This window comes from Varroa destructor, unplaced genomic scaffold (assembly GCF_002443255.2).
Source record: "Varroa destructor unplaced genomic scaffold, Vdes_3.0 BEIS01000001.1, whole genome shotgun sequence".
NCBI lineage: Eukaryota > Metazoa > Arthropoda > Arachnida > Mesostigmata > Varroidae > Varroa > Varroa destructor.
Window position 1 is genome coordinate 59734623 of NW_019211454.1, and position 11956 is coordinate 59746578.

Here is an 11956-nt window from a genome sequence, read left to right on the forward strand (position 1 = left end):
TGGTCGTTAAAACTATAGCAACAACTTTCATCGCACAGCAACCTCGTGCTGTCACGTGGCTTGTGCCAAAAGAACATATAGGGTCGATAATTGAAGTTCGAAGTCTCGGAATAAAACTTAATTTAAAAGCTTAATTCAACCTAAAGAGAGCTGGGTTTTGTTCAAATCGTGGCTGCTTAAGACGATGTGTGAATATTCCAGTGAAAAATCGATACCAGACTATCTCTTAGTGTGCTCTAAGGTCATATTGGACAATGTCTACGTCATAGGCCGTCATGATTCCTTCTCGACTCAAAAATGTTGTGTCATATCTCGAAGTGACACGCAGTAAAACGGTTTGTCAGAAACGGTCAGAACAATGAAAACAACGGCTTAGAATACTCATTACGTCTTGTCAGCGATGACTCGATAGGTCTATGGATTGGAAATGAACGGGAAACTTTCTGCACTAGGACGTAAGGGTTAGAAAATACGAAAGCGGTATGCTTCCGACAAATTGAGCTTTTTTCCGAAGAAGAACGCGGCCATCTTGAGGAAAATTAGTAACGTTTCACGGAAATTTGATTTACTCGACTCGAATAATGCCAAATACTGCTCGCTAAGAACCGCATTCGTACGTGGATCGTTTTGTTTCGTGCGCATTCATATCGAAATAAAAGCCGTCTAAGTGTACATTTTAATTTTCAAAATCTCCCGCTAACTTCCGCTGCACCAAAGACTAGACTCAAAATATCTTAGGGTCAAGCTGAGATCAACAAATGATTTACAAATGGAATATTAGAAAACGTTGCAATGCATTACATTAGCAGAGTTAACCGTGCAACGAACGAGCGGCCTAGCAGCTAGACTCGTGTATTCTCGTCCCTTCAATACTTTGATAGAATTGATTGTGCTGCTCTTCTAAGCCTGAATAAAGTTTTTGTTTTGATGTGGATTTCTTGCAAAAACAAAAAAACTGAGTTCAGGTGAGCTATGACAACATGAGTGGCTAACGCAGCTAAACGCAATTCATCGACACCATTATTAATCCTCGACAAATGAATATTCGAAAAGCAGAATCATTGAATTAGGCGTAAGTACCAACGGAGAAGTATCTGCCTATTAAAATGTCTCTTTTTTTGAATTTCTTTGATGAAAAGGGTTGCATATAAGACAATGCGGGTGTCGCTTGTTTAATGTCGGTGCAAAAATCGTAATTGTTAAGAGCCCTGTCATCTTGTTGGCTACACAGCTGAGAGGGATCAAAGAAAACCGTAAATTTCTTACGCATAGTTTGGTATTTCTTAAATATTATATTCTTATATATTCTTAAATATTAACAGTTTGCTACTAATTACGGTCAGTTAGATAACATCTCTTCTTTAATTACGCTCGCCTAGAGTTGGCATCGCATCTACCGAAAGATGCAGAGCAAGATTGTTCTCTTTTTTTGTCGTTATCGTCATTTATTATTCAAGTTATGGAGGTAGGTTTCTATGTCTATGAAGCACTATTTGATTTAGCTTGCATTTAAAAATCCTGAAGTTATCAACTCGGCATAATTTTATTTGGTCAGTCTGTGTCAAGCCCTTTGATGCTGTTCTTCATGATTTGTTTGCCGGTCCCAGAAAAATCATATTCGAATCAAATTTATGTACGTGCTTCATCCATGTTTAAAGATGTACACAACATAGCATAAATTCCGAAAAAAAAAAATCTTCATTCGCTCCGGTTTTGCTTTTATGTGTTGTGGTTATGTTCTTGATCCTTACATTTACTATATCCGCTTATGGAATATTGAAAATTGATCCTTGGAACCTAACCAGACATGTCCTGCAAAGAACGTCGTTGTTTATTATTGCGTCATTGCGCAGTGAAAATATGTTGTGAATAACTACTGTTTATTTTTGAGGCTGTTATTTAAGGTAACCTAATTACACCGACAAAAGCTGATATTTTTTTTTGTTGAAAGACAATGATGTTCTGCCTGAGTGGCAGAAAAACGAGTCTGAAGCATACTCAACGAGCGGGAATCTGATGTAACATTATGACCTTGGATCATATTCCTTTGTTGTTAACTTCTGAATTAAAAAGCATTGGCTCAACTTCTCGTTTCTGCAACCTTACCAAGACTACTGCTCGCCAACTACTCCCAAATGTTTAGGTCGTGTAGTACAATGCATATGGAAATACCTTCCATTGAAGCTGCGGGCTTTGTAGCGCGGCGGTTGGCACGTTCAAATTTCGCGCGCTTTGACGCTGACTAGTGCTCTCTCTGTCGCCATCTTAGCTAACGACACTACCTTTCACTGCGCTCCTCGCTTTGAGCATGCGCACCCAAACAAACTCAGTCGTTAGCTGGGAGGAATCTCCGATACTCCGATGCTTTACCAGTCCCTGTCTGTAGTATAGTGAGTGCGTTTTCAATAATTTTTTCATCGTTTTCTCATGGTTTTTCATTGTTTTTCATCAACTGTTTAATTGTTCTCTCAAAAATTTTCCCTTTGCTTGTGTGCGTGTGTGTGTGTATGTGTGTGTGTGTGTGCGTACGTGCGTGCATGCGTGCATGCGTGCCTACAGTGTGCCGTGTGCCCTGTGGACAAGCGGGTGTCCATCCCGCGTAAGTTTCTCCTGGTAGCCTGACGTGCTGTTATATGAATTTTGTGTGAGGATAGCGCGGATCGACCGGTCACCCCAGGCAGAGGGTAATGGGGCAGAGGTCAGAGGCTGGCGAAAAAATTCCGCTGCTAACAAATTACGTGGGCCCAACGACAGACTAGTATTACAATTTGCTGTTAGTTCCGACTAGATAACGTCGGGCAATTGGCGCTTGCGGTTTTCGTGAACGGTAGCTAGCGCCTTTCTTTAACGAGCTCCGTTAGCTACCGCTGCTTCACTATCGGGCTAATAATGCTTCAGAGTGGCAGCAGCAGCAGCAGCAGCAGCAGCAGAAGAGTCTATTTATTAGAGTCGTCATTATTGCAGCAGCCGGGCTAGGCTGAGCCGAATGTTCTCTCAGCAGCTGATTGATGGTTATTTGCTTGATCGTCAAAGCTGTTGATCCGCTGCGGACCCTACTATTGCCCGTACTACTGATTGTGTCGTTCGTTGTTACTTATCTATGTTGTCGTTGTTCGGTGTGTGCCGTTCATTGTTCACCACTGGCCGCCGCGCTTAAATAAATGAACGAAGGGTCGAGCTCCGCTGCTGCTGTGGCAGCGACGGCTTTCGGCCCGTGTTTTTTCTCGTGATGATACTAATGCTGATGATAATGATGCTGCCGCTGGTGATGATGCCGATGTAAGAGAAGTTTACACATATTCATTTGTGTGTGATAAATGTTCTTTTTCTTGTAGCTTTAAAGCATTTATTATTACATATGTGTCTGTTTATTTGAAAGAAGGAACACGATCATTAGTCGAAACGAGTGTCTGAGCACAGTTTGCCGTCACTGCAGTGACCTCTACAATTGCAACTGCTACCTGTAAATAGGGCTACGGTCGATTGTCGTCTGCACCAACAACTACTCGTTAAAACTACAACAACCTATTCTATAGCACATTAACGTATTGCTCGTTGACTAGCGCTATTCGTTGGCCCCGATGATGACCCGCATTGGGGACTAAGTTCTGCGTTTTTCTCCGACCTATAAGCCATGCTGGTGGTATGGTGATATTGATAGTGCTATAATGTTACGATCAGTTTGTGTGTGAACGCCGACGGAGCGTAGTGGTTTGTGTGTCTTCCTGTCCTATGGCGCGTGCTGGTGAGCTGTAGGCAGGCTTCCCCATTCACCAGGCCTGCTCTGTGGGTGTAGGCGCAAGAGGCTACGGCGGGGCTGGCTACGTAATGCTTCGTTACCTGGTTCACAAAGAGCAGTCCTACGGTGTGCTGTTTTCCCTACCAAGCTCGATTGAGCGATGTTTCTGTTGATGTGTGTATAGTGTGTGTGTCTTCGTGTGTGTGTGTGTGAGCGTCTGTGTGTGAGCGTGTGTGTGTGAGCGTGTGTATATGTATGTGTGCTTCTATTTGCGTGAGTGCGTCTTGCCACGGGCTCCTGCGTTGGTAGCACGTTGACGACGAGGCTCCGCTCCACTCCTGATTCCCATGATGCGCCGTCATCGTGGAGAAGGAGGAGTACAAGCGACAGCAGCAGCATCAGCAGTTGTGGAGGAACTCCACAGCATAACTTTCTATCCGCTGTCGTGGTCGTTGCTGTTGTTACTATTATGTACTACCATTGCAGTGAGTGCGGTATCGCGTTTGTGACTTTGGCCTACAGTGAGTGACAAGTACGTCAGCGTTGTGGCGCGCCGCAGTGCATCGTTGTTTCGATTTAGCGCTCACGTTAAACAACAGTCGTACTGGCTCGATGGTGATCTACGATGATATCTCAATCTCGTTCTTTCCACAAGCCGTTGTAAAGAATACACACACGTGCACGCACACGCACGCACGCACGCACGCGCTACAGTTGGTCTAGCGAGTTAATGGCGATATGTAAGGACAACAGGAGACAACAGCAGTGATGTGAGCTAATGGATCTAAGGGGAAAGTGCGAGTAGAGGAATGAAGAATGCAGCGAGATAAACCTGCCTATCTGTTCATTGCTGTTATCGATATCTATTTGTGTATCGCGTCTCCTTTTCAGTGGCTGTGTTATCCAATACTGTTCCCTTCGGGAGCGGCGGCAGCGGTACAAAGGTGATTGTGTGCAGTATTCTGTCTCCGTTCACATTATTTTTATTCGAAATCGTGGTATTGTGATTCGTGTTACTGCTCCTGCTACCATTGCAATTTCTGAGTGCTTCTCTACGAGCGTCAGCAATGCGCGTTGTTAACGTGAAAATCGGCGTGTGCATTTGTGATGCGAAAGCGTACGCCGTCCGGTTCAATTGTGTACCATTTTCTCCGTTTGTGCAAAAAGAAAGACGAGTAACGACGTTAAAAAGTACTGGTTAGATGATTCTTCGATTATACCTAATTATAATATGCCCTAATGCATAATCCTTATTTGTCTCTTTGGCGTAATTTTTTACAACGACGAAAAGCGGCATAGCGGTAGTTGCATGCAATGACAACGACGTTCTGTCGAATCCGTTGCAATACGTCAACGATAGCGATGATGGTGCAGTGCACTCGTTGCTTGCATCGGTGAGCCATTTCAAATACGCGCCACGATAGATGTTCCTTGTGCGCTATCTGCAGCCGCTGATGCCGTTACCGTCGCTCCCGTTGCAGACTAGTTCCGAGAGGGAACACAGTTTGTACAACTTGATGTTGGATGAAAACGTTAGATGTCTGGAATGGCGATGAAAGAGGCACGGGAAGCGGTCTGAGTGAGTAGTAAGATGGCAGCTTTTCGTGCCCCCTCGTTTTCTTGGCTGAGAAAATGAGCCGAGGTACTGCTACCACTTAAGCCGGATCTCCGACTTCGATTTGCGACGCTCGTCCAAGATAATTTCTTGGTTCGTATCCGAACGCTACTACCATTTCGCTGTCGTTGTCGCTGCTGCTGCCGTCGCCATCGTCATTCACCAGGGGACAGGGGCAGCTTGGTGCTGCAGTGCGGCTGCCGGAGGGCGAGGGCGACCATGTTTTCCCTCTGTGAACACTGATCGTTGTATAGTAGAGTAACTCGTTGGTAGACAGAGTCACTAGCTGCCTTGTGTGGCGTTGTGTAGCCGGCTGCTGCCGATGGTCGTCGCGATGGCTGCTATTCACTACCGCCAGGTTCTCTGCCTGTCTGCCATTCAGTCTGCTCCTGTTGCCCCTTCACTTCTTCATTCACTCCGCACCGCACCTCCGATAATACACAAAGGTAGCAGCGGCGACGGTGATGGTAGTTCACCAGGTAACCCCCTCAACCTCGGCTTTCCCCTAGTTTCCGCACAATACCCGTCCTCCCACTGTATTCCTGCCTTTTGCCGCCATCGCACTCTTGTCCCTATCAGCCTCTTTCCCCCTTTCACAAGAGCACCATCGCCAGCAGGGTTTCCTCTAGTCCACGACGAACTTCTCCTTGATATGTGACGCGTCTCTCCTCTTTCTCGCGTTCCTCTTCCCTCTCCCGCGTGACTTCTTCTTTTTGAACCGACTCTAATTCCTCCCAGATCTCGCGCGCAGCCAAAGCCTTCTCCAGCTGCAGTTTCGCGCTCCATCTCGCGCTCCACTAGTGCTAGCACCACCACCAACACTAGGCCCCCCTTTCCCTCCTTCCTCCTGCTGTCCGCTACACCGGCGGCGACATAGCGGTCAGCACGCCGCCTGTGGGGTTCTTGAGGCAGGCACGCTGATGTGGACTCCAGAACTCGAGTAGAGTAGAATAAGCTTCTCTGGCGAAGTGAAGTGGAATAACGGCAAGCTGTCTAGCTGCTAGCTGGCTGACACAGGATATACGTCGGTGGCTGAACGCGGTTGGGCTACTTTGCTTCGTTGCTGGTTCGCTTACACAGCTCCGCTCCCAGGGGTTAGTCGAAGGAGGCGAAGGGCCGCCAAGTGAAGAAACGTAGTACACAGAGTAAAGGAAGTAGTAGGATGGGAGGGCCAGAGGAAAAGTTAGGGCATACAAGCAGACGAATGGGGTGGCTCTTAGAGCGCCTCCTGCTGAGGATTCTGCCGGGGCGAAAGGGGTTCTTAAGGGGTCGCGCGGAGCTGGTCTGAGAGGATGGTTTGGGGGGGGTAGTCGTGATCGGAAGGATGGGGGAAAAACTCGTCGTGGTGATGGGCGGTAGAGTGGGAGAGGGTTCGGCAGAGGAAGCGAAGACACCACCAGAGGCCGTGCGGCGCTGCTGCCGCGGCGGCGGCGGCGGTGGTAGCAGTAGCCGCGGCTGCCTCCGCTGCTTTCGTTGGCGCCGCCGTTGCTACTGCTCTGCCATCGCTTTGGTCTCCCGAGGCGCAGCAGCAAGAGCGCAGCCGCTCGAGCAGCACAGCCGCGCCAGTCAGATAGCCTGGACCTCTGCCTCTGGGCCTGTTACCCCACCAACTATCCAAACCGACCAACACCGACCGAGCCTGATGTAACCACTACAACTACCGCCATACCGTCACCGACTGTCGACTGATGACCGTCGATCGTCGACGCAACAAAAAAAAGTACTGAACTCAATCCTACCAAGCTCACCGCCGGTCAACCATCCGACGGATGTTCCGCCGGACAAACTCCAGTCTCTTTTAATTCCCTCAAGTTCCGTTCGTTATTCGTCCAGTGTCTGTTTGGCGTTTCGTCGTTCGCTCAATATTCAGTGGTGGCCTCAATAACATCAACATCATTTTGTGTGTGGGAGTGCGTCTTTCTCGAAGTGTAATTGTGTGAGAGTGCAGCAGCTGCATGCAATGGACGGTAGCGTGCGCCAGAACCAGTAATAGCAGAAGCAACAGGAGCAGCAGCATCTCACCAGCGTACCGCTCTTCTCTTGCTTTTTTCTGCTGGTACTAGTTTCGCCTGACGTCGGCCGTCTCGCGCCGCCTTTCACACCGTCAACGTTAACAACAGCAGCAGCAGCCACGGCAACGGCAGCGGCAAAATCGTAAAGCGTGCTAGAAGTAGCGGCAATAACAAGCCGATATCAATCCGAGTAAAGCTATTTTAATTAGTTATTGAACATACATAGAGAATGGAATTACTTCCGTAAAGACCGGAACTGCTTTCTAGAATCTCTTCGTTATATTGATCATCTCTTTGGAGTGGCTTACTTTGCCGGTCGTGCACGTCGATCTATGTCCGACAGGGGTACAGCCAGCGTACGCTTCGCGACGAACAACCTGTTCAATGTTTGAGGTGTGAAGCGTGAATCGCATGGTTGTCTGAGCCCAATTCCGTGGGTTACGTTCATCTCCAGTAGTTCATTCAGCCCTATTACGCATTTTAAGTTAAGGCTCCGTCTGGACATTCCCTGGCTATTAACAGAACTTGCTCAATTTCTTGAATGGACTATTGCAATCAATTGTCTCGTATTAGTAATTATCATATGGCTTCTCGGCCCTGTGTGTGCAGACCGTTTTTTTCTTTGCGACACGGTATCGACAAACATTTGTTGACTATGTATAGTAGCAACCTTTACAGAATAATTAATTAGCTTTCAACAGATAATCGTACCTGGATCCATTTGATTCATAGGACCATCTGATCGACAAATACTCCGCCTATTATTGTGATCCGCACTGAATCACCGCAGATCCAGTGGTATTCTCCATTTCACGGTGGTGAGCCAAGCTAATAATTATAATAGTAATAGTCATAGTACCCAGTGATGCAAAATCTGTCGAATCCAATACTCTCCCACCTCGCTTTATCGTCCTTATCGTATATACTAAACCTTCCCTCCCGCCTGTCCCTGTCTCCTCGTCCGCACAAACATTCAAAAACGTCAAAGGCAGACAACAGCAACAGCCGCGTACTGCGACGCACTTTCAGTAGCTCAAAGTGGTCGCCGTTGTTTTGTCTTGTTTTTAGTGGGCCGTGGGGCACCACTAAAAGCAATAAAAGCCTCGGAGCGGTGCAAGGGTGCGCAACTGGTGAGTCTGCTCCGGTGGAGCCGGCGCACACCGCAGAAAGCTGTTGCCGCCGCCGCTGCTGCTGCTGTCGCCGCCGCCGCCGCCGCCGCCGCCGCTGCTGCTGCTGCTGCTGCTGCTGTCGCCGCCGCTGCCGCTGCTGCTGTCACCGCCGCCGCTGCTAGTGCTGTCGACTGACTCTGGAGCCGTTTTGCGGCTCCTAGAGCCTAACAACGTTTTCTGTCATCGCAGTAAAAGAATCGGGCGACCCCTTTGTTACTGCTGACACCGCCTGCTCCGTAGCGGCGGAAAGCTGCCACAGGAGCTACTGTGGCCGTACTGAACACGCGCCTACTGCTCTGCTGCGGCAGGCCGGTCCAGCCCGCAGTAGCCATTCTGCGCGATGATGCTGTACTCGCAGAATCCGCGTGGCTCCGGCGTCGATAAGCATATTCCAAGCTGCAGTTGGCGTAACTAGGTTGGCAAAATATTCATATCGATAAAAAAGGTTCTTTGTGACGATTCACCTGACGTGCGGCAGCGACATGACATTGGGAAAGGTGTATGATGATACCGGCCTATATGTTGCTCGTTTGCTATACACGCTGTTTATGTAAAGTGATGCAACCGCTATAAGGCCCAAAGCAGGCGCTGTTCAAGAGTGACATTTAAACCTTTCTTAAGAAATAACTCTGAAGCTTTTGAAATGTTTATATTTCAAAAGCTTCAGAGTTATTTTTGACTTTGGGATGTTTGTCCTTAATGTGTTTAGCAATATAATGTGCTTAAATGCTTTTCCGTATGCTAACTAGTTTTCCTTGTACGGAAATTATCAGCAGAAAATGGATGCTATGTGCACCCGCGGACTAAATAAAGTCTTTACAGGCTGAATATATATATGCTTGTATCTCCGCGTGTAGATTAACACTTTCTATGGGCAACATTGCATACTGAATATATGTGTATGCACCTGAAAATACTCCTAGTGACGGCAAGTTATACGCGTGTGCTCGCGTGCGACTCTTGCCGTCAACCAGCAGACTGAAGTGCACGCCCGAAGTTGGTAAGCGAGTCGAGGCAAACATGAATGCTTATAAGAGCTTCCGTCAGCTTTCGCCAATTCGCTGAATTAGTCGATGTTTCTCGCAGCTCTGCTGCCCGACAGTCCTTATCCGCCAGCTCTCAAGTTCGTGGCCCCAACGCATGCTGCAGCAGATTTAGTATCGCATTCCGGATGTTCAGGTGTTTTAATGCTCTTCCAGGCCCACTAATGTGTATTGGTTTATCAAAACATTTTTAGGTAGAATGCGGTCTCTTATTTTTGGTTGCATCATTTGTGGTCGTTCTTGGCGAGCGCTCACTGTCTCATTGTCCACCGGCTGGTCGTTCCCGTTGTCTGTGATATAATTTTGAAGCAGCAGATCTCTGTTGCTGAAAATAGAGATGATCAATACGAGAGGATTATACTGTCTTTTCTAACGAGAAGACAATGGCCCATGTACAACAAGGTAGTATCAGCAACGGCAACAGTATAGACTCAGCCAAGACGAGCTTTATGAAAATGCTTACGTGATCAGATATATTCTGCCCCACCATGCCGAACAATCATTTTACCTGCTGCCCGCTGCAGAGTACGCCGCCGCCATCAGACGATAACCGCCAGAAGTCATCAGTAGCCGTGGTAGCCGCAATGCGCGTTCAACATGAGCGGAAACGACCGCCGGGCCCCAGTCACCTTAAACTAGAACCTTATGAAGCCCAGCTGATGAGACTGAGATAGAGAGAGACTACTGAGGATATCTTGCTCAGGAATCTTTTAGGTTTTCTCTCTGTATGTCCTACCGGCATCCGTGGAGAATCAAGCAAATACACCAGTTCATAGAACAGCCTATTCTGTGGCCTCCGTTTCTGCTAGCCGCTATCGCTTGTACAGGTCGTATGGGAGCGTCGTCGAGTCGACATCTAATATGTCCTTTCCGGTGCGTACAGAATCTAAGCGACCAGCGTTACTACGTTTCGTTTGCATTGCCACTGACTGCCGTATTGCCACCAGGTCATCGTCTCTTCTCGAGGCGACCAAGGGAAACGCAACCGCGAAACAAATGGTTACAATGGCAACTAACAGCTATTGCAGCAACACTGTAACTATGCGCTAGGGGGAATCATAGTTGATTCTAGTCCCTTCTTGTCTGCTCTAGTAGGTTGCCGTTTTACGACACTCTCATTCGACTACCGATAACGGCCCTCCGACAATAAAGCGGCCAGTGGCTGGACTTTCTCAAACTTTTGAGGCCGCTTAGAGGGAAACTTTATGCCTGCTAATATCAATAGCCTGTCTATGTGAATTATAGTGTTTTCTGGCCGGCTTCTTCCTTTCTGTCCATCTAAGGGTCCGGCCGTTCAGTTTGTTCATTCCCACACTTGCCACTTGCTTGTTCCAGTCTTCTATCAAAGTCAGCATCAGAAGCATCGGTGTCGTCAGGCTAGCAGCTAGGCTACAAGAGTTCCCATGACAGAGCGTGCGAGCTTTCCAGCCCAGCTTGCCTGCTGGCTGTTGTTGCAATCTGGTTAGGCGATTGCGCTACTGGCGGCCTTTTCGACGAGGCCGGTGCCGTCATTACTGCCGCCCCAGGAAATGTCGTTATACTTCGGCGTACGCTGCACCGGCAGTGGTGAAAGAGTGTAGTTGAAAGACGATGGCAACGACAACGACTTCGAAACCCGTTCACTTGCGCCGTTGTTGCGAAAAAAATAACGGTAGAGAAAGAAATGTATCGCGCGACCATTGCAGCGACCTACTGCAGGCCAATTTCCCAGCAACAACAGTAGCGGCGAATCTATCGCGTGGCATGTCTACTAATCTTAGTCTATCAGCAATATGCAGTGGTCGCCACTGCCTTGTCCCTTGACGATCATCGGCCGCTTCCGCTGCATGTCTTGATGCCTCGACCCAAGACACAGCAGCAGCAGCAGCAACAGCAAGCACTAAATGGTGTTGTGCCGCTGCCCGTCGTTGGTCGCAGGGCGTACGGTGCGCGGTGGCTACATCTACTAGTAGCTAGGTTAGATAGTCATACACAGGTTCTTCAGAAGCATGAACACTAGCGTGTGTCTGTGTGTGACAACAGCTGTGGCATTAGTTCCAAAGCTACGACGACTAGAATGAGTCGGTAATGGCAGTGATTCTGTTTTGCAAATGCTGCTGCTGCTGCTGAAGCTGCTGCCATTGGTAGTATCGCTGCCACAGCACTGGGGATGATCGCCGCCATTAGCATGACAACGGCGACGGTGAACTTACTGCTCCGCATGATCCGAACATGTTGTTTTCTACGTTTGTGAGAGCGTGGCTGCCTGCCTGCCTTTGCGTCGGAGTGTGTGTGTATTAGATTCGTGTTTTGGCGCAGCGGCTGGTCACACTATAGTGCCGCGACGCACCACATATGTTTGTTATTCGCGGTCCTCTGTAAGCTGGCTATTGAGTAAC

General features: G+C 48.2%; 1 protein-coding gene across 11 annotated transcripts in view; it reads left to right on the forward strand.

Moving 5' to 3' along the window:
- Positions 1-927: 927 nt before the first annotated feature.
- Positions 928-11956, forward strand: part of LOC111252786 (poly(rC)-binding protein 3-like) — an 82652-nt gene continuing 71623 nt past the window's right edge. The window contains exon 1 of one of the 11 annotated variants that reach the window (XM_086977476.1): positions 928-1072. The gene's annotated coding sequence lies outside the window, so the exon portion shown is untranslated. The other 10 variants (XM_086977471.1, XM_086977480.1, XM_086977478.1 and 7 more) reach the window with 10 other exon arrangements.